This window comes from Ambystoma mexicanum, chromosome 6q (genome assembly GCF_040938575.1).
Source record: "Ambystoma mexicanum isolate Mex_15411 chromosome 6q, UKY_AmexF1_1, whole genome shotgun sequence".
Lineage (NCBI taxonomy): Eukaryota > Metazoa > Chordata > Amphibia > Caudata > Ambystomatidae > Ambystoma > Ambystoma mexicanum.
Genome location: NC_090937.1, coordinates 470573593 through 470597999, shown reverse-complemented (window position 1 = coordinate 470597999; position 24407 = coordinate 470573593).

The window sequence follows — 24407 nt, the reverse complement described above, 5'->3', positions numbered from 1 at the left end:
TGGCAAGATAATGTGAAAATTATTTAAGAGCGGGTGAAGTGTTAAATTCGAGTCTATTTTCCAGTAAAATCTACTTTTTTCAAAATGTCGATACCTCCAGATATTGAAAGTCATTTAAAAGTAGAACACCATCAGCCAAAAAATGAAAACAGCTATCAGACTTGTTCTCATGTATCTTATGTCAACAAAGAAAGAAATCTACCAGGTTAATCCAAAATGTTGTGAAAAGGTTGTATTAAGTGTATTAAGAAGAGAGCCAAGTGGAGCAATAACAAATACTTGAACATAAGCTTAAGATTAGGCAACTTAACACCTGAAGAACTGAAAAATGAAAACGCATCATTGCATTCGGGATGCTACAAGCAATGTACTCATAAAGCAAACATGATTCGAAGCAAAAGAGTGTATGGACAGCAGTTATGTGAGCCAAAGGCATCTATATCCAGCCATGAAGAAGAGAAATAAGTAGAACAAATCTATACTACAAGATCAAAAATATTTATGTACAAAAGAAATAAATGCTTCTTTTTCAATAAAGAAGGAAAAAGAAGAAATCAATTATATTTGATAGCAACTGATTCAGCGGGCATCCTTTTGAAGAGAGCAGTAGAACTGTCTAACAATGACAGATTGAAGATTCAACTTAATGATTTTACAGATTCTGGAGACCCTGACGCAAGGGAAATTGCATATCACAAGCTATGTTGGAACGCACATGTAGGGAATGTCTTACGACGCAAGCCTATACTAAGTGGAAAGATGCAGCCAAATTCTTGAGGACCTACTTTGGATGACGGCCGAAGTCTTGCCGTTGAGTGATTTTAAAGAATGTTTTGATGAAGAGTTGCTGGATACACATTATTGTACCTCACTGAAGAAACCAAGACTGATGAATATGAGTCAGAACCACTCACTACAGTTCTGACTTGGTCAGCCTACAATTCCATTATAAGTGGTCATCCAGCTAAAGAAATTAGAGTCTGTGTATTCCCACTCACAGCTGCCAGCCCAAACAGCACACAAACATGGCTCACATTCATGAAGAAGTTGGAGAAAATAACATCTGTCACACCAGAATCAAAAACGGATGTAACATTGGATCTTGGCCTTTGGAATCCTGTTTTAAAATTAGCTATGGCTAGAAAAGACTTGTGAAAGAACTGGATGCTTAGACCAGGTGAGCAACATACAATAACGGCAATGCTTCAAACTATTGGCTCTTTCTTGGATGGCACAGTTATTGAAGCCACCTTAACTGTACTTTTTGATGCAAATGTTGCATCGAAGATTCTATTAGGGAGTGCATACGGAGATCAGTTGTAGCACCACACATCACTAAGGCTTGCACTTTTTAAATGCATCATCAATGAATTCTACAAAGATCATTTTGAAATAAAGGAAAGGATGGAATCTGAGCTAAAAAAAAAACGTAACATTTACAAGTGGGGGGGCGTGGCCTGGAGCACCATCGATGTGGCTGCTCCTCTAAAGGCCTCACAGGGAAGCCTGCATCTATCATCCATAAAATGATGTTCCCGCCGTCGCTACATAAAAGAAAATGTAGCATTTGAAACTGGAACGTTGGGGCAACAACTGAGGGTGATTTGAGCCCCTAACGCAGATTAGACCCAGAGTTCGCAGCTGACGAAGTTCCACGGCATTCACTGTCAAGGCCAAACAAAATCGTGGATGGACCTGGGGTGCTTGGCGGCTGTGACCCGATGGGACCTACAACGGCCCTCCATCGAAGCAATCGAAATATTTAAGGACCCTGGACTGCCAACTGTTCACAGCCTCGCCAGCTCCTGGTACGGGAGGGCTCACTCTGATCTCCTTCCATACCGAGCCCTGCATAAGGTGGCACCGCCATATGGAGCCTCAAGAACCCGGCCCCTGGTGTAATCCCGGACCCACCCGGACCGCGGCCCCCTGGAGAAAAGAAGCGCATAGAGATTAGGCATTGACGGGGCTTACCTCAGCGGACCCCAGCACGCTCGCACGCCTCCCCCTGCACCTAGCTCTGCCAGAAGGCAGCCGCAAACCCCGAGCGGTGCAGGAGGCGCAGAGCCACTGGACTCTCCACCGGAGGCCTCCACAGGTGCCGCCACAAAGGGGCGACCCTCGCTGGGGGAGAGCTGGCTGCTGGAACGTGCTCCACCTGCCACAGCTTCCAGGATCTGCAGGTACACAGCCTCATCCGACAACGCCAAAGGAGGATCGGACTCCTGCCTCCACAACTTGGATTGACGTCCTCTGGTCCATCAACGCCATTACAGGCTCTACAAAGGAGCTGTCAGTGGTGAGTTCACCACAGTTCACCTGGGGTCTTCTAGCACACTTGTTCTCTCCCGCTGGGGATGATGGATGGTGCGCCCTAGATACGGCGGCTACGCTGAGGCCTGCCCCTCTCCAACAGAGCTCCTCTCAAGCCAGCTGTCCTGGATACCCACAGCTAGCAGCTGAGGCCTACCAACTGGTTAGCCCTAACTAACAGGGCCGGACATCATCTTCCTAAGGCTACGTCAGCCTTCATTCTGGGACTGCGGTTGGTTGACTTTCGCAGAAGTGTACCTGCCTGCGGCCGCCCCTACACTGGGCTGGGAATTGGGGGTCCCTTCCCATGGAAGACAGCGCTGAGAGGCGTCCCAGGTCCCAAAGCCACTCCCATTGTCTCATCAGCTCCAACCAACTGGAGGGGCCTCTGTGGCATTATCCCTGCCCACCAAGCTCACCTTCCTCCTTCTTAAATCTCCCCTTGAAGAGAACCTAGCTGGAGGTCATTGTCACCCACTCAAGACCTAATATGGACACAGACATTTCACCCAAACCTCATAACTATGTTTCTGGTGGCACGGATTGCCCCACTGTGCTGAGGGGATCCCCACTCCTCTCCTCCCCCACCTGAACAAAGGATATCACTGGATCCCCCTCACTCCACCTTACAATTCTCTGAGATCACACAAAAGGCTCCTCGCCAAGGCTTGCGAAAATGTCTAAACAGCTTAAACCCACCAAGAATTCCGACATTGCCAACATGCTGCTCTCAGCAGACAGGGGGAAGAAAGCTGAAGCCCCAAAGCTCACTCCTCAAAAGGCCTCTGAGGGAAAGGGATAATTGGCAAACAAGGAGGACATCCAAGCTTTCAAGGCAGATATCAAAGCAGAATTTAGATCCTGCATGTCAGAGCTAACCACGAAGCTAGAGCAGACAGACCAGAGAGTCTCGGACGCACAGCAAAGGCTGTGAGAGGTAGAGGATCTGACCCAAGAACATTCTGCAACTCTCCTGGAGGTGCAACGTTCCAACCAAAATCTACTTAACAGAAACGAAATACTTGAATTTAAGCAAGAGGACCTCGAAAACAGGGCCTGACGCAATAACTTGTGAATCTGAGGGATTCCTGCATCGGTTTGGATAAAGACCTAGCCGAATATGTAGAGGACATTTTGCAATCGCTGCTGCCACACCTGGATAAGCCTCAACTTATGCTGGATCGCACCCACAGGCTGCGCCCTTGCTGAGGCATCGAGACAGATTCACCTCCAGATGTAATAACGAAGGTACACTTCTATACCACCAAAGAAGCCATCTCAGCGATAGTGCAAACCCAAGATGAGCTGACGTTCCAGGGCTCCCCTCTTCACATTTATCAAGATCTATTCCTCATGGAGAAACAAAAGAGCCCTCAGACCTCTTACGCTCTTCCTCCAAGAACAAGTCCGATACCGATGGCTATTCCCAATGGCCCTGCAGTTCTCCTACCATGGCACCCTCCGAAGGATTAGCCACCTAGAAGATGCCGCAGCAATTCTACACCCGACTCCCCCGGGGAAGCCGAGGATGCTTTGTCTAACCACACTGCTGAGGATCCTGAGAAATTGCTGATTGACACCTATGAATGCCAATGTGTAGCATTCCTGGTTGCAATAGTCGAATGCCCGGGAGGCAGATTTTTGGATGGCAAGCAGCTACAATGTATGACTTAAGGGCTCCTGTGACTCTCCATAATGCGTTGCAGACGGAGGTTGGCATATGTCCAGGGTGCCTTCATTGACTCACTGCAGAAAGCCTGCTGCATAGCAACACAGGCTAGTTACCGACATAACATGTGGGGGTTCTCTTTTTAGGAGTGATGTTGTCCTCTATTATGTGCAGGAGGTTTTATACAAGGTCCTACCTGATGCATTATCTCTGTATGCATTTGTTCAAGCATGGTGGTCTTATATTCGCATTACCTGGGGGAGGTGTGATGTAGGTCATATTAGTAGTGGTTTATGTGGGCAGAGATTGGATCAAGTGTAGGGTAAGTCATTCTTGCAGGTGTTTCATTGCAATGTGCATCAGGCGAGGGTGGCAGGAGTGGACTGGCCTATAGGGAACGCTGGAGATTTCCCGGTAGGCCTCTGCACCCTGGTCCTCTTTTGTATGGTAACATATTTTATTTCCACATTTTTCCTACAGGAAAAAGTTTGGGCTTGCTGAAAATGTGCAATATGGGGCACTTTGAGCATTGTTTCCAGGGCTTCTTTTGGTTCCTAGTCCACTCCTGGAGGGTGGACCCAATGCAACGAGGGTATTGACGTGCCTTTTCATTCACACAATAGTGAACAGGCAAGGGGAAAGTTACTTTTTCATAAACCTCATGTAGCTTTATTTGCATCACTGCTTTCTGTATGTTCTTGCATTTTCCTCATTGCTATCTGAAATGTGCATTGCTTTCTCAACATGTTAATAGATTGAATTGATCTGCTGCATTGATTCTGGCATATTATTCCTTTCGTGATAAAGCATCTGCACCGTTCATTTGTGTTGCACTGTTTGACTGATGTCTTTGTAGGACTTTGCAGGTTGCGTGTGGGTGGTCTATTGCTAAATGTGGTGTGAGACTGATGACAGTTTTGAGCGTGCGTTTTCGCAAACTATGGTGTTCAGTGTTAGCATTGTTTTTGCCTGCTGCATTTGGTCAATTGGCATAGTCACTTTGGCTGTTGGCTTGTTTAGGTTGATCCAGTGATAGTCACTACACCCTGTGCCTGTACGATTGTGTCAACTACTGCCTAACCTAAAAGCATGCGTATGTATGCATTCTTCTAATCACTAATAGTTTGGGGAGTCCATATTTATGAAATTCACCTCTGGCACACAGTCACCCGTACGGCAATCACACATTTTGACAGCTAAGGGTTTACTGGATCGGGCCCTAAATAGGTGTAAAACTTTTAAAATGTAGTTAGCAGTCGAGAATTTAGAAATAAAACACGAAAAATAGTTCAACCATGTTCCTTTGATTGCAGAGAACATGTTATGGAGACATGACACATAGCATCCTTTCCTCTTTTCTCTTAAAAAAAATATCCTGTTATAATGTGCATTTTACTTGGTTGAAGAAACCCACATTAATGGTCTCAAAGAGAAAAGAAATCCGGAGTTGGGGCAGAGTTGATTCAGTCTTCAGTCTGCACAGTCTGCACGGTAGTAGCTCAGCTCAGCTTGGCTAGAACCGGAGCTTGGACCTCTTGCAGGTAAGACTTTGCCCTCTTTGACTTTGGCTACCAGTGGGGCTTCCTCACTGTGTGGCTAGAGACGCCTGGTTTTGCCGTGTTTTGCTACTTTGCCACTAAGATCTCATTGGATCCGTCTTGACTTTCCGAAGGTTGGTAATTATCCACGGGAGTGTGGAGATTTAATTTCTAGAGCCTAGTAGTGACTAGTAACGTGATAGCCTGCGGTCCCTGCTTATGATTTGACACCACCCAACGTGCCTTGTCATTTCTGGATTGTTTCGCCTTGTTCTGCAGGAGTGTGGCGTTGCCATATTAGCTATAAAACAACCCCATAGCCTGCTATCCTAGCTGGTCTGCTGAACCCTCTTCTGGCTTCTACCTGGAATTGGAACTAAACCTTTCGATGCGGGAGTGTGACGTTGTGAAAACTTTACAAAGCAACGCCATGTCATGCCCACCTTGTGGACTTGTACTGTAGCTGTTTCATTTTGGACTGGTTGCAGGAGTGTAGCATGCTGATTTCGTTTATAAAGCAACGCTATAGCCCGCCCTTTCACCAAAACCCCTCATTTTAGTTATTTTACTCCTCCAGTACTCTTTGTGGATTTGACAATTACAAATAGGGTGGTTTCTGTACATTCTGCATTTAGTATCAAATAGTATCAAGTTTGTGGGTTTTTTTCAATTGGGATTGTGATTTATATGTGATTGTGCTTTTTAAACTGTTTTTATAATTTAATTTTCTTTGCTTGTTTTAGTTGGTTTTATTTTGTGAACCTGTCTATAAACCCTAGTATAACTTTGGACATTGTGTGCATACTTTGGCACATTTTGGCATAGTTTGCACACTCCCCCCAACCCTCTTTGTCTGAAAATTTAGAAACATTTTGCACACCCCGTTCCATTATTCCGTTTTGAAAACTTAGCATCATTTTGCACATCTCTGCATATTTTCCGATCCCTCTTCTGGAGATCCCTAAAGGATTAGTATAATAGCAGCAGTGTTATTACATAGATAGAGTCACTGGTAATAATGCAGAAAGGTCTGAGGAGCCAAATGGTGTTTCAAGATTCTCTTCCATCAGACTGTTCGGAGTTGCTGGGCATTCCTGTTCCTACTAAAATAAGGAGTGGTGAGAAAATAATAAATGTGGGGCTCCTGGCAATTTACTAGTTGGTACGGTGGTTACTGGTACAATCCTAGATATTCCCCTGACGAAGGGGAAGGAAGGTGGGAATGCAGTGTCTAATGACCATCCTTTTGGAGGCAACTCCGCGGTCCATGAATATAGTAGTAACTGCAGTGATTGGATTGGCCTGAAAACGCCAACTCGCCCCCATGCTCGGAAATTAGTCGCGGGTAATCAAATATTCACTTAGTCTGTGATTGCGGGACAACAAATTATTGATTCTTATTTTGGGAACTAGTACTGAGATCAAAGTGATTGCTCCGCCAAAGGCCATGGCATTTATTGACCATTCTAATATGAATAATGGTAATGCTAAGGCTGATTTTAGTGAAATTCGAGACCCAAGCATTATTGAATATGCTGAACTGGGGATGGCAGGGTTGGGATGTGAGGGGGTGCTGGGTAACCCTGTCAGTGTGTTTCAACAGACCTGTGATGCATCTATGCCCAACTCACCCACTCCTTTGACTAATATTTTTGAGACCAATGACCCTATGGTTAGTCGGTCACCCACGGCTAATGGGATAGATTATGTGGGAGATGTGGGATGCACCACACACTGAGAGAAGTGGATGAACATATCTGCTTAACCCACCCAACTGTGTCAGCACTGAACATGGTGCTGAGTTCATTTGTTAATTTGTATGACAATATTTGGCATGAACTTAAAGAACATAGTCTGCTATGAAGGCTAAGACTGGGAACTCAAGGGTTGGGTTATTAACTAATATGTACAAAGACGTCCCTGATTATAGTACAGGGTGTGTGGCTGGTCCTTCAGCCAACACCTTGCTCAGTGCTTTTGAGCCTTCAACTCAAATAGGATGTACATTACAATTCCCCGAAACTGATCCTAATTTTGTTCAACAGAAGTAAAATATTGATATGATATACCAAGGCATGGTAAGTGGGGATGATGAAAGACAGAGGTTGACTCAGGGGTGTTCCTAATACTCACCGGGAGATCTGGAGCCAACAAAAACAACATGAAATGTACCCCCAAGCCTATATCCAAGGTTGAACTCGGGGGTCGGCCAACTGTTAGAAAAGCTCTATGGATGCAATGCCAAGACCCAAGTGAAAGAATGTGCTGATGTTGTGGGCCTGTCGAAATCAAAACCTTATAGTGTGTTAAGACATGCAAAGGATGGCGATGAACACAGGAGAATGATGGGCTCTAACAAGACGCAGAATTGAATGGGTAATGTCTTATCTAACGCTCCAGAAAGTATGCAAATCAATGGCGAATTTAAATTAAGTTTGATCTGTGCTTTCGGCCCAGAAGTGCAAGTCTGCTTAAATAGGGGGAATGTACGCACCATTTTTGCCAAAATACCTACATTAAGTTTGGTTTCCTCAACTGATATCCCCCGGGTAGCTTTTCCCAACTGTGCTGACACTAAACATTGCCACCTTTATTTTGGGTCAAATCTGGTGAAAGAATTGGTATTAGCAAAGGTGCCCAAATTGTAAGAGTTGTGATTTGACATTCATCCCGAAACAGATTTTGAACGGGAGGGAATAAATATGTTGGGTGGCAGGGGGTTTCAAGTTTCTTTTAACCCTGCTATTTATAGCTTAACATCTGCCAAATTGGTCGGAGCACAAGTGGATGAGGACGAGCATAATTGGGCTTTAGTTACATCTTTTTTGTGGAAAAGAGCGGCCTCACAAGTTAGTACCAGGGGCTCCAAGATGTCAGGTTTAAAAATTGCATCTTGGAACTCTAGAGGAAGCCAACATCTCTTCCGTAACATTGAGGCTATGCAAATGCTGAGATTAGGTAATATAATATTAATTCAGGAGACATGGTTGCTGCAATCCCCAGCCCTGGATGATTACGAGGTGTTTTCGCAATTGGCCAGGACTAGTAATGGGGGGCGGGCCTCGGGGGCTCTGCTGATCGAAGTGGGCTCTACCTTGGGAATGAAAGCCTCAATGTTTTAAAATCTCCCATTTGTGGTGATGGAATTGACTCTAAGTTCTTTGGAAGGCACACCCACAGTTGATTATGAATATTTATCGGCACAAGGGTGTGGCAGACGTGAAAGATGTCCTCTCTGTCATTTCTGATTGTATCAACACATGGGATAATACCTTCCCAGATGGAAAAATCCTTGTGAGAGGTGTTTTGAACTCTAACTGTATTGTCCCCGAGAAATCGGAGGAAAATTGGGACGCGGTTGGGGAGTCCTTTCCAAACAAGCCCAAAATCCAAAATGGTTGGATTTGGTGGTCAACCATGGAGGTGTTGGGTTTGAGCTTAATTAACTCCATGTCTATTGGCAAGGGAGAAAATATTCCGACATGGTATCGAGGGGCCTACTCCTCAACTTTGGATTACATCTTTGTGGATGCTTTTATAACTAGCCACTATGTGAGCTTTTCAATTCACCACAATAACTCGAGTGATCATGCAATTCTTATTGCTGAATTCAGTTGCCAGAATAAATCATGGTCCTGTTCCACCATGGACAATGTAGAATCTACTTGTGCATGGAATGCGATCAGGTGGTCAGATCGGAATATTGTGATCATGAATGAGGAGTTGGGAAGTGTTCTTAGAGGTACACCCCTGGAATGGAAGCTGAGGATATTTAACCCTCTATGTTTGATGATTTCATGAGAGATTAGAATGGACGAGTTAAAATGAATAACAAATTCTCGAGTAAGACTTTGTTTATAACTCTGACGTGGTAAAAGCTAAGAGGAAATTACATCGGGATATTAGGGCTTTGAAACGTGGGAGTATGGGGAATGCTAATTTTGGTCAAGACATGAAGAAGTTAAAACAAAAATACAGAAACTTCTGTGAATCAAAAAAAGCAATTCTCTTACTTTTGGATGCAAATGTATGCTCTGTGTTCTAATTAAACAGGATTCTTGTGCTTTTTGGGTATTAGTCAACAACCTTGACCCTTCGTTTCAGGCTATGGAATTGAATGCTGTTACTGAATCTCAATGGGTGGATATCTTTGTAGATATTTACAGGGGTAATTCAATTGGTATAGTACCCGACCCGGTTATTATGAAATATATTACCGAGTTGCCATGGGCCATTAAGATTGAGTCTGGGGACATCTGGAATCTAGTTGCTTGCTCCTGTCCCAAATGGTCTTACGAACCACATTTTAAAACCGGATGCAGTTCATTGTTCTAAGGTGCTGTTTATATTGTTTGAGAGTATTATGGACTCTGGGATGATCCCCGTCTCATGGAGTACGGCTAATATTGTCCCTATTATTAAGAGAGGCTGAAGGTCTAACCCCAAAAATTACTGACCTATTTCATTAATTGATGCAGATTGTAAAATGTTTTCCTTACTCCTTTTAGGCCACGTAGAACATGGACACAGTTAACTGGTAGACTTAGCCCATTTCAGACAGGTTTTCGGAAAGGACACTGCACGACTCTAATGGTTTGGTGGAGTGTCTAAATCTGTGTTAGCTTGAATAAGGACAGTGCTCTATCGGAACGTGTTAAAGCTTTACAGGCCTAAAATAGGGATCTAATTTGACGCTGTGCCTGTTTAATCTTTACGTTTCAGAAGTAGTAAAGTACCTTGGGGGGCGGGATTGATTGCACCTAGGCTAGGTTTGATGAAAGTGGAATGGTTGGCATATGCTGATGAATTTTTACTATTTGACAATTCCTGGATTGACTTACATTGTCTTTTGGCCAAATTCTCCCTTTTTGCTAAAGATAATGGTCTTGTGGTTAATCTGAGTAAGACCAGGATTTTAGCCCTTTCCGGGGCAATAAACCAAGGGGAAGGGTTTGGTCTTTAGAAAATAAGGTAATGTGAATGGTGGATTCCTCGGTTTATCTGGGCTTTCACATAAGTGCCCAGCCTGGGTCTTTTAATACCAGAGAGAGCCTAATAAACAAATCTAAGTGCCTGACAAATCAGGTCTTGAAAATAGATAGGAAGTACGGGCGTTTATTAATTAAACCAGGTCTTACTTTTTATGAAGGTAAAATTGTTCCAAAATTAACCTATGGCTTGGACATGGTGGATGAATCTATCTTTGGTGTTCTGGATCTAATTGAGGGAAAAATTTGGCGTAAGATATTGAAGGTACGAAATGCTATACCGTTAGCTGCAATCAAATTTGAATTGGAGATTGTGTCCATGAGGGCACAAGTGCAAAGGCAGCTATTTGCCCTTATTTCAAAATTGATTAGCCCTATTCCTCATTCTCTTTATGAGCTCTTAGGGAATCAAATCCATTATACAAAGAATATCAGTGATTTCCTGTCTTTCTTGGAAATTATGTCCTTGACGATCTTTGAAGTTCTGGCGATGGATATGGCTACTTTATGGGCAAACCCAGAAAGCGTTAAGAAAGCATTATTTGACTATGAGTGGGTTTGCACCACTGACATATTTCATTCGTATCCATCTCTGAATGACTTGGTATCTGACCATAGGAGGCGGGGGAGGCCATCCATGATTCTTTGTCAGATCCCAACAATTATTAAAGAATGATCTTACTGAGATTGAGATGGAATCTGCTGCTAACTAAAGAGATTTTGTAAAGAAGAGAGAGGATCTCTGAGTGAGAGACTAATTGCAGATTCTGTAATCGGGGCCCTATTGAAACCACCCGACACCTGGTCTTAGAATGTGATGTGCTAAGCTTAAGTAGGATGAAATACCTGCCAAAACTATCGGATTGGGATCCCAAATTTGGATCATTTAATTCTGATTATATTTGGAACAGATGTCTTAATATGAATTCTGTTAAAGAGGGTTTAGGGGTTGCTGGTTTTGTAAAAACTATGAATTGATGTTTTTTTTAAAAGGTGGTGGCAGTGCTGATCCTTTTAAAATTATGATTCTTTTAAAATTATGATTTTGATGTACTGATGTTCTTTTAAATACTACGAAATTGATGAATTGATGTTTTTTTTAAAAAGGGGGAAAGCCAAAATGAATTTTAGGAATTGGCTGAATTGAAGAATAGTATGATGTCTTAGATTTAAATATTGCAATTTGTTGATGTAGATGTTATTGTGGATGTATTGATGGGGACCTGTGGTTTGTTGATTACTTTAACAGTTGATGTGTGATACTTGATACATATATTTGATGTGTGATACTTAATGCATACGTTTTTTTCCGATTATATCTTTTGTATTTTGTAAAGGTTTTTTTAAACCAAATACAAATAAATAATAATAATAATAATCCTACAGTTTGTCTCAAGATTTCTATCCAATACTGCTATAACCTTGAGAGTGGATACAATTAAATTAAATGTCTTAATTACAAATATTTAATGAAGAAATCCCTTTCTGTTTTTTGTTGTTATAATGGTTCACATTGAATCACTCTTTGAGGCTATTAGGCAAAATCGGATGTTTAGGAAGACTTTGAGGCGCTTCAGTTCTGCAAATGATGGGGACCTGTGGTTTGTTGATTACTTTAACAGTTGATGTGTGATACTTGATACATATATTTGATGTGTGATACTTAATGCATATGTTTTTTTCCGATTATATCTTTTGTATTTTGTAAAGGTTTTTTTAAACCAAATACAAATAAATAATAATAATAATAATCCTACAGTTTGTCTCAAGATTTCTATCCAATACTGCTATAACCTTGAGAGTGGATACAATTAAATTAAATGTCTTAATTACAAATATTTCATGAAGAAATCCCTTTCTGTTTTTTGTTGTTATAATGGTTCACATTGAATCACTCTTTGAGGCTATTAGGCAAAATCGGATGTTTAGGAAGACTTTGAGGCGCTTCAGTTCTGCAAATGTTTTCAGGGGACATGGCACAAGATTCAAGAGTGTGCTGTACCACTCCAGCTGGCAGAACACCACATGTACCAGGGAGGAACTTCAATAAGGCAAAGCAATATATGTAGCATGAATTGTAGGTGTTTGGGTGGGTTCCCAAACCCAAGTAGGGACACTTGCAGTTCGAAATATTTTGCGTCCCTCATATGTTAGCAGGATACATGTGTGAGAGTTTATAGATTGCACCTGGCAACTGTGCAGTTCACCCAAGCCACATCAGGTCTACAGACACAGTAGCAAAGTTATATTCCCTCAACTGCAACTGGTAAGGTATTTGTAGGTCTCCTACTGAAAGGACTGCTGAGAATCTAAGGTGGTGGTGGTCTCCTCCATTCCTCACTACAGCAGAAGGTCTCTCAGGCAGGCAAGTAGTACAAGGCCACTGAGGGAAAGAGCCATAGTTTGAAATGTTATGAGATGGGTATGCTTGAGTTTTACAAAATGCCTCCATACCCCCTCTATGTTTATGTCAAACTATGACGTGGTGAGAGGAGAGGTGAAAGAGTCACACTCCTCATCTTTTCCATAGTATTCATTGTATATCTGTTCTTGGTTTGAAGGGCTCTAATGTGGGTGTAAACAGGTGAAAGATTCACACTCCTCATCTTTTCCATAATGTTCATTGTGAGTATCTCCGTTCTTGATTTGAAGGGCTCTAATGTGGGTGGAAACTGTGGAAGGATGGGAGCATCATGGGCAGTCAGGCAAAGATCGACATGGGTGAAACCCATACACATTCTACTGATTCTAGTTTTAGCCAAACCGTCACGCTCATGCTTCCATTGTAGTGCATTTTAGTGAACGGTTTGGTTGTTTGTTTTGTTTGTTTGTTTTTGCATTTGTATAGCGCATCCATAGATCCAAAGGCGTGAGGGCACTACATGACATATACAACAAGAAACAGAAAATGGAGAATCCAGTAAGCAGAGCAGCAGAAAATGAATTTTTGGAAACATCTCCGAACCATTTAATTGAAGAGATGGGTCTTCAATCTTTTCTTGAATAATTCTAGTGAGTCAATGGATCTCATCTCTAAGGGGAGGGCGTTCCAGGCCCTTGGTCCATTGGAAAATAAGGCTGAATTGGCTACTCTAACAGTGTGGCACTTTGGACCAGCATTTCAGTGTTAGAGGACGATTGTTACAACTGTAGGAGTTGTTATAGTACCTAATGGGGCATTAAAGCCCTTCCTAGCATTGTGCATTTTGTATAGTAGGAAAATATGGAATTGGAAAGTCAACAACTTTGTTACAGTAAGTGGGGTGTTATGAAAAATTGCAAAATGTACTGCATGAAGAATTAGGAAACACTTGAAGTTTGTATAGCAAGACATTAACAAGAAACTGGAAAGCTTGTACTTTAAGAATACATATCTCAACAGCCCCACTTGTAAATTGCATACTATCAACTTGTATTCCCTAATGACTGTCAAATAATTACAACCTAACAATATGCAGTACAAATGCACCCATCAAAAAATAGGAAACAATGCACACAGGATCCTGGTCCCAGCACGCACACACATAGCTCTGGACATGATTTAATTCGGATCACTGGTATCAATGGTACCAGCATTGCAGTGCCAAAGGAAGGCTGTCTTAGATTGCTTAGTGCCTGACCTGAAGAGCGAGATTAAAGATAACATATCGGTTATCATTTTAATGAATTACTCGGTGCAATGAAATATTGGTTACAAAAACATATCTGTGTTACAGTTAAACAAGATGTAAATACATGTTTTTACTTCCCTAAAAAATACCCCCATTGTACTTCAAAATTAGGCAGTAAAATGTTGACACTACAGAATTTTAGCTAGCGCCCTTTATGTCAGATTTTCTATTTGGGTAAAAAAGAATAACACACAGGAGCTCGTGTTCATCATGGTGTAATTTAAGCCACAATTAAGGTTTACACTTACGCAAGGATAAAGCCAGGTGTCATTTTTATTTTGTTATGCCATATGCATAGTTCCAGGGCAGAACGGTAATACTATCTTGGAAGCCAGCACATGGTACAAAAGAGGGGCGTATATGCCTTGCGTTTACGCACATGATAACGCATTGCTGTGCCATATCAGTTTCAAACGGACGCATAACCATAGCAGAAGGAAGCGGTGAACGGAATGTGCTACGCACTTGAAGAGAGATACCACCCACCCAGAGCCCCCCAACACCTCCCCAACATGCCAAACCCAGAGAACCAAGCCCAGGCTGACAACTGTGGGACTTCAAAAAAGCAACAACACTGCCCCTTCACCCCCTTCACACACTGCCCTCAGGATCTTTTGAGAGACCTTAACCCAGGATCCCAGGATAACTCCTGTTACAGTACCCCCTGACACCCACTGCCCCTATGACCCGCTAAGAGCCCTTGCCCACATGACACCAGTCAGCACCTACCCCCAGGACCCCATTGGAGCCCCTTCCTCGGGATCCCTGTCGTCTCTTGAACCCAATACCCCCTGACTCCCTCTGCCACAAGACCCCTGAGAGCCCATGCCCCAGGACCCCTCTGAGAGCACCTGCTCCCCAGCCCCCTGACATAGCTTGACCACAGGACCCTCTGACCCCACTGCCCTGTTGACCCCCTGACCCACCCTGCCCCACCCTGTCCCCAGGACCCTCTGACACCCCTGCCTCCAGGACCCCGTAAGAACTCCTTCCCGCAAGGCCCCCTGAGAAACGATGCCCCTAGGATCTCCTGATAGCCCCTGCCCTCGGGACCTCTGGTAGTCACTACCCCCAGAACGCCCTGACCTCTCTTGACCCATGGCATCCCTTGAAATCAGTACCCCCTTTCCCCCCCAGGAACCTCTGACATACCTTGACACCAGGACCCCCTGACCGTTCTACGCCTTGAGGGTACCCTGACACACCCTGCACCCAGGACACCCTGATACCCCATGCCTTCAGGGCACCATAAGAGCTCATGCCCACAGGGCCCACTGACAACCCCTGCAAGCCCCTGCCCCCAAGACCCCCTGAGAGCCCATGTCCATAGGATGACCTGAGAGTCCCTGCCCATGCCCCCCTGACCCTTCTGCCACCAAGACCCCCTGCAAGCCCCTGCCCACATAACCCCCTGACATCCTAGGACCCCCTGAGAGCCTCTGCCCCAGGACATCCTGACACCCACTGCCCCAGGACCCCTTGCAGGTCCCTGAACCTAGGACCCTATGAAAGCCCCTACCAACAGGACCCCCTGACACAACCTGCCCCCAGGCCCCCCTGACAGCCCTTGCCCGCAGGACCACCTGGAAGTCCCTGACCACAGAAGCCGCCTTGACAATCAGTGCTGCCAGGACCCCCTAAAAGCCCCTTCCCACATTACCCCTTGACAGTCCCTGCACCCTGGACCCCCTGACAGCACCTTCCCCAGTAACCCCTGGAATCACGTGATCACAGGACCTCATGACCCCCTGCTTACAGGACCCCCTGACACACCCTGCACCCAGGACCCACCGAGAGCCCATAACCACAGGACCCCTGAGAGCCCCTTCACCCAGGACCCTCTGACATCCCTTGACCCCAAGACCCCCTGACATGCCTTGACTCTAGGACCCCCTGACCCCTCCTGACCCCAGGTCCTCCTGAGAGCCAATGCCCCAGAACCCCCTGAAACCCCAGTACCCCTGACTTCCTTGCTAAACTTCCCCTTGTGATTTAATTTATGTTTCAACATTAGTGATTTCTCTCCCCTCCCATCTCCAGATCTGTGCCACTATCTTTATACTCTGTGCTACGGATTTCATTGCATAATCATAGAAAGGGAGGTTAAGTTTAACTTCCGGCTATTTGTGTTTGAATATGTCATTTGATTTTTTCATCACACTTGGCAATGCAGCCACTCGCACTGACCCCGTTGACATCAAGACCTGTGACACTCCCTGTCCGTAGGTCCCCGTGAGAGCCCTACCCCCGGAACCCCAGAGAGCCTATGACTCAAAATGTCTGCACACACCCCACCTACTGCTCCTGTCATCACTATTCACACACTGCCACCTAGAACATCCCTGGCTTGCCCCAGAATCGTTACATCCTCTGTCATGCCCCAAACCCCAGTCCATTGGACAATTCCCTGCTCCTGAGTCAACTACCACTCTCTGCCTGACCAGCAAGCCACCCTTTCAGCTCAACAACACCGGGAACACACCAGAACCATGCCACAGCAACTCTAGACAAAGTTCACACATGAGGATCTGAAGGTCTCAGTGAAGGGTGTCATAAGGTTGGCTGACCACCTTGTGAGTCCTGCGCATCTTAAGATCCCACTTGGCCAACTCACCAAGTTATGGAAGACCATCCTGGTACATGTAAATTCTGCTGCAATAAGAACCTGCAGGGTGTGTCATATCCAGAAGCGCTGTCCGGACCAGAAGAGTCGTGTCCCCAAGCTGGTCGCTAAACACAGCAGGGGCACCTTGGCCATAGGAGGGGTATCACAGCCACCCCTACTGGGACTGCGTCCATCCGAGGAGCAGGCACTGGCTTTCATAAATGTCAGAGTCCTTGGAGGAGTAGAGACTGGTGCTGAGGGTGAGAGTCAACTGCATGCATGGGATAAATTCATCTAACACTTCTTGGTTAAATTGTGTGAGAGCCCATTACCAATCCATGACCCATAAAGAACACTCCTCTGTGACCAACAATAGCGAGACCTAACACAAACATAAAGGCACCCCCATGACATTGCCTGATGGTGCCTGGGTTCACAAACCCCAATTTCCATCCACCCATGGGGATATTGTGACAGCATGCGATGGAACACCCGAGCACACTGCACAAAACAAGCACAGTACATCCTGCTGTGGTTCTCAGTCAGTGGTAAAGTGGCCCCCCAATCACCAACATCCCAGGACAGCCCACATGCACACATGGATGACTCCACAATCACATGCACCATGATGCTTCCTGAAAGGTACATGCAAGGGTGTTGTGAAGACATGCACCAGTCCCATCAGATGATGTAGGTTCAATGTGCGTCCTGTCAGATGGCAAGCAGGCACTGACAACACAGGTAAGAAGGCTGCCCTCGAGAGGCACAACACATACTCATATGCTGGTCCACACATTTCACATCTGAGTATGCATGCCAGTGGATTGTGCAAACATGAGTGTCCATGTGCTGTACCGAGTGATGTACCACACAGTCACCCCACCCCACACGCCACACAAAATCCAGCCTGAACTGCAGAATGGAACTGGAAAATGAGAAATGAGTGGTAGGCCATGCACAATTCCAATACCAACACTTATCTGCATAATGCTCACCTATTCACTAGACTGAAGGCCAGAGGTGACTCATACAAGCAGCTGTATATCACAATCCCCCACATGGCCAGTGGAAAAGGCCCGCAGCACCCACGCAACATCATTACCACACGGAGATCAAAAGGCTGCTTGATGACACAGAGTCATAGGGTTGAAGCGGGTAAGAGGGCGCCCCCTATTTGGAAACATGCATGCCTGTGTACACACATGGGAGAGTGGAAAAGGGAAATATCCATGAGTGACCACATCCCTCCAATGCACTCCAGAGTCATCAACTGTGAAGTAGGGAATTACCACCCAGCTGGTCCACTGCTGCAGAAGTGTTGGTGTACATCCATCTTAAAATGACGATCTTTGCCACGCCCCATCGAAGCCATGAGGGATATTCAGCCTAATAGGCTGCCTCCCTTATGGGCATGGTGAGTGAACTGGTTCAAGGTCGCAGGCTACCTCCTCAACCTTGGTTCACGGTACAGCTTAAAGCCGCCCGCCTGAATCTTAGACAAGCGGAGAGCAAATGGTGAAAAAACTACGATCCTATGCTTAGAGATTCTTACAAACTCTGTCTTTCCACCTACCTAGCCAGTGTCAAAATGGCTGAAGTTACTTTCTTTTCTCAGAAAATCGAAACTGCTCTATGTCAGCCCAAAACCCTGTTTTCTATTGTGAATTCACTAGCCTCTTCTGAGACCCTTACTTCCAGGGTTAAACCCTCTCAAAAGCTGTGCGATGATCTTGCTTCGTTTTTCATTAATAAAATCGAAGTGATCCGCACAAATATTGCAAAATCTCCAGAGATAGTGGACCTCATCACGAGTTTGGCGGTAAACCTTAAAAGCGGCGGTAGCGCTATTACCGCCGCATTTAAGGGTCCGCCAAATCACGGCTTCGGCTGATTTCCCCCCGGGAAATCCGCCGGCGGTAAGAGCGCAAAATTTCCCCATTGAGCCCAATGTGGAATGGGGAATTCCCGAATGGGCTCAATGGGGAATGGGCAATACCCGTTCTGCCGAACCCGTGATCCGGCGCTGTTAGTGCCGGGTGTTCGGTGGTAGGGCTATTAGCGCCGGCGGTAATCGCGCTGGTGTTACCGCCCAACTCGTGATGAGGCCCATTGTCTCCGGATGCCATTAAGTCATTACCTGCACCCACTATTGATCCTACGGCCGATTGGTCGACTTTCCCTCTATTTACTGAGACAGAGGTTTTAGCAGCTACATTAAGAATTAAATCATCCTATTCTGAGGATGCTATTCCGTTATGAAGAAGATCGCCCCAGACCTATTGGCAGATATCACTTTGGCTGTTAATAATTCCTGTCAATCAGGATTGGTCCCTTAAGAGCTGAAATCTGCAAGGGTTATCCCCCTTCTTAAAAAGCCCTCACTTGACCCCACGGTCCCGGCCAATTTTCGCCCTATCTCTTTGCTTCCTTTTCTGTCCAAACTTTTGGAATCTCTTGTTACTCCCCTTCTATCCTCTTTCCTTGAAACATCTAAGATCTTCAATCCTGCACAGGCAGGCTTTAGACCGGGAGAAGTACTGAAAGTGTGCTGGTTTCCGTGCAGGACGATATGTACATGGGCGTAGGACATGGGGAGGACACGGGGGACAAATCCCCCCACAATTTTAAGTGGGGGGGATGTAATGTCATTTATCCCCCCCAGAATATGTGTTTGGTGTGTCATGCAGGGATCTGTTTTTGAAGTGAGGGGAGGAGCTGCTTACTATGTAAGCTGCCCTCTCCCCTCTGGCCCTCAAAGCATGGGGGCAATACCCTGGGGGCAGATAGGTGATCATCTGCCCCCAGGGAAGTGGGGCAAACAAACAAAAAAATGATTATTTTTAAAATGTAGTTTTGGGTGGGTGGGTGCGGGTAGGACCACTAGCCACCAGGGATTCACATGTGTGGGTGCACCTACCTGGGCGCATAGGGAAAAGGCTAAACGACTGGTAACCCCCAAAGGGTTTGGGGAGACAACCTACAGATTTGGGCCTAGGGTGTCGAAGCCACGAAAGAAAACAGGGTACCCCATGCATTTACGAAAAGACGACACCCGTGGGAATCCACAGAGGTCTGACTTGATTGAATCACCCCAGAATTTATTACCCACAATCCCAGACAAAGTGATTGTGATTTCTTTTTGCCTCTTTCCTAGGCAAAGATTGTGCTAGCAATCTGCCCCTAGGAAGGGATACATGAGATACCCCCATCCATTTGAGGTGAGGGGAGAGGCCACTGAAATAATTGGCAGAACCACCCCGCCCCCCAAGCCTGGGGCAGTACGTTTTGCCACCCCTCTGGGGGAAGATGGTCACACAAATGTGCCATCTGCCCCTAGGGAAGGGCAAAATAAAAATATATATATTATAACTTGTTTTGGGTGGGTGGCCCCACTAGACAACCAGGATTATTTGTGTTTGAAAGGGGGGTGGCCCTCTCCCCCCACCCTAAGTGGATGGGGGCACCTCATGTAGCCTTCCCTGGGGGCAGATATCTGCCCCTAGGAAGGGGTACATGAGATGCCCCCATCCATTTGGGGTGAGGGGGAGGCCACTGCAAATATTGGCAGAGCCACCCCCCAAGCCTGGGGTAGTAAGTTGTGCCCCCCGGGTGGCAGATGGCCACACACATGTGTCCATCTGCCCCTAGGAAAGGGGCAAAACAAAAATAAAACAAATTATAACTTGTTTTGGGTGGGTGTGGGGGGGCCATTGAACCACCATGTATGTTTTTAGTGGAACGGGGGTGTCCCTCTCCCCCCCACCCCAAATGGATGGGGGGCATCTCATGTAACCCTCCCTGGGGGCAGATTGCTAGCACAATCTTTGCCTAGGAAAGAGGCAAAAAGAAATCAGAATCACTTTGTCTGGGATTGTGGGTAATAAATTCTGGGGTGATTCAATCAAGTCAGACCTCTGTGGATTCCCAAGGGTGTTGTCTTTTCGTAAATGCATGGGGTACCCTGCGTGGCTTCGACACCCGAGGCCCAAATCTGTAGGTTGTCTCCCCAAATCCTTTGGGGGTTACCAGTGGTTTAGCCTTTTGCCTTTGCGCCCAGGTAGGTGCACCCACACATGTGAGGTACCGTTTACATTGGGACACCTGTGGGAACGTGGGAAGGTAGGACATGTCATGTTGGCGGTGTGTTTCGCTGGGTGGCAAGAGGGAAATAGCTGAAAATGGTAGTTTTTGACCAAATTTCAGACTTTGCCAGGGCTTGTGGGTAATACATTATGGGGCGATTCACGCAAGTCAGACCTCTGTGGATTCCCACGGGTGTCTTCTTTTCGGAAATGCATGGGGTTCCCTGTTTTCATTCGTGGCTTTGACACCCCAGGCCCAAATCTGTAGGTTGTCCACATGAGCAAAATTCATGAAAATCTGCTGTGCGAAAAGACTTGGGGTTACCAGTGTTTTAGGCTTTTCCCTTTGCACCCAGGTAGGTGCACCCACACATGTGAGGTACCATTTTCATCAGGAAACCTGTGGGAACGCGGGACGGTAGGCCATGTGTTGTTGGCTGCCTGTTTTGGTGGGTGACCAGAGTGAAATGTGCGGAAATTGTGTTTTTTTCTGTCATTTTCCCGATTTCCCCCCAAACTATGGAATCTTTCCCTACCTAGTTGTTGCCTGACCTGTGCAAATCACCACTTACTAAACTTGGAATATTGTCTACTTTTCAGAAATGTATGCCTTTCTGGCTTCCCATTCAGCTTTCCTACCCTTTTCTCCCATTCCGTCCACGCATGTCCTATTGGACAAACGCCAAAATCGCCTACCTCTCACAAAACGGCTGATTAGCATATCAAAATATCCTTTTTTGGTTTCCACTCAATCTGTTCTTGAAAGCCTGGAAAATGGCGAATCCAGCACAGCAAACCATTTGTTCCTAGCTCTCACAAGGAAAACACCACAGGCTTCTTTGTACAACATTTTATTGGCATTTTCTGAAGAAAAAAATTTTTTTCTCCTTTTTGGTTATTTTCTCTCACCCACCTACAGCAAACTAGGATTCATGGGTGGCGTTACGACTGCCTACATGTGGGAAAAAAGGGGCCAACTTTGGCTGAGATATCTCATCTAACAAAGAAGTTACAAGGGATTGAATGGCGACATACCGAAATCACCAAAAAAGGCCTTGCCACTGGGGGTAAATACCCATGGCAGTTAAGGGGTTAAGACGGTAAAGCCCCAGAGGAGATATCATTTGTAAGGTAGCTCAGTTATTTATTTCCTCAAATGCAGATTGTGCACAGGAATATGTAACACCTGTGTTCAGCACCTGGCTTAATCTTCCGGTGGGATAATAGGCAGAGTGAATGCATTCAGCTTCCGATGCAACACAGCCTTTTCCAGGTCAATTGGTTCAGAAAAAGTGGTGGAAAACACTATTACTGTCGCTTTTTCAAATTGCCCAGATTTTTGTGCAATTTCTGGGTGGAGTTCGGGAGCCGAGTGGACACACCAGGACCCCATGTATTTCCCGCTCCACCAGACAAATGCGGCCTTACTGCCAGCATGGATTCTCACACTGGAAATAAGGAGAGGGATTCCTCTGGGATCTGCTTGGAAATGAAACCTGGTAAAAGTGGGCAGAGTCCAGAGGAAGCCATTGTCAATTCCACCAGCAATCGCTAATTGCATGAGGTATTTACACTCTTCCAAAGTGGAAAACCAATGTGATTTCACCTGCCTTTTATGCTAAAATCCTCCATTTTGTGGAGGAAAAGTAAAAATTTGCATCAATGGAAGTGGTCCACTCCATGCAGTTTACTTTGCGCCTTGATGCTTGGGGGTTTTGCGTGATGCTACACATGTAATAAATAAATAAATACATTTAACATGACCCCAGATAAATGCCAATTCGTAATCAGAATGAGTGAGCATGGAATGTCACTGGTAAGAGGGTGTCCTGTGCTTCTTGAGTGTGTTGGCAAATGCCCTTAATTGCCATCTCGTTTTAAGCAGATGCTGAAACCCATCAGTGTGGATTGCGCAACAATAAGTCGACAGAGGTATTTCAAATGGCCAATTTCGCTCTTTGGGTGACATTGTCAAAGTGGGAGAATGTTGCCCAGTATGTGCCACTTTCTCTGCGGGGTGAATTGTGCCAACTCCGAGGAAGAAGTGTGAAAAACACACAAGGGCACTGTGCCCTGCTCTTTCTGTGTGTGTCTTCCCCAAATGGCGACAGATGTCGACTGAGACATGGGTAAGTCTCAAGTGGCAAACCTGTACCCTAGTTGATGTGGCAAAGGATTCCAGACTTCTGAGGCTGATAACATTAGTAGCATTGAGTTACATCCCACCTGACAGGTATGTGTGATAAAGTTGCAAAGCAGAGCTGTTAGTGGGCTAAAGCAGGAGGCAATGTCTGCCCACCCTCAAAGGGTACGTACAACCAAAAGTAATAGACCCCTGCCCCCATCATGGCTGTAGGGGCCAGGCTCCAAAACGAAAAGAATGCCCTCCAATCATCCATGCCCACAAGTAGGGTACCCCTCGTGCTCCAGGAACCCTGTTGAGCAACCTTTGTGCTTTCCAGGTGATACTAACGTTATTTAAAGCCAGAAGTCTAAAAGGTAACCACTTAATTGCAGCTGGAAATTAGCTCCTGGCGTGATCAAAATGTCTTAACCAAGTGTGACATTATCCCCTTCCTTTTATAAGCATTATGTGTGCTCTCACGTTTCTTCATCCGCTGAAATACTGTTAGAAACAAAGGCAAGAGTTGTGACTCTTGTGTAGGCATTAGGAAGGCAGTTGCCAGCCTCTGGCATAATATGCCCATGTTCTTCCAATATTGGCTAGCTATTGCCCTCTTATGGCCAGGTAGAACCATCATGGCAGTGACTGGCAAATGCCTTTCCCCTGCAGACAGAAAAGCGGAAATAAGAGAGGCCAATTCAAGACACTGAAGAAATAGAAGTTAAGACAGACTGCAGCTGCCTTTGCTGTGTTAGGGAGAATATGTTGAGTGTTCAAGCGAGGAGGTATGTATTAAGCAAGCAAACAGTGAGACAAGGGAGAGGCAAAGAAAGGCCAGAGGGGCTCTTTGAATAATGTAACAGGGCAGAGGACCCATGTTCTGCCTTCCTAGTAACATATGAGAGAATCAAATAGATCAGGCTTTGCAGCAAATGTTAAACGAGAAAAGAACAGAGTCCAGCTCTGCATTCAGAATAACAAAGGCAAAGAAAGGCTAGGCTCTGAAGCCAGCATGAGATGGAATAAGAGAGACGTAAATTACTGCCTGCGGAGATGAAACTGCTTCGAACTCGAGGCATAGAAGGTCCCTGACTGCACCCCTGACCCTGTCTCTGAGAGGCCGGGGTGGGATCAGTGGCATGATTATCCCACCTCAGTCTGAGTACTGATAAGGCTTGGAGGCAGAGTCAAGGGAGTGACTGAAATTCGTCCTCAGCAGAGGTGGGAGCTGAAATCCCAAACCACACCTCAGCCTCCCTCGGTTCATGACTCATGTGCCACTCTGAAACATGAAAGGATTGTTTGAGGAGCTGTAGAGGACAGAGAAGCGTGTTCTTTCCAATTGGAAGACATTAGGCATTGATCCATCCAATCGCTGTTCAGCCAGCGAATCATCCTAGTCTGGAGTAAGGAGGC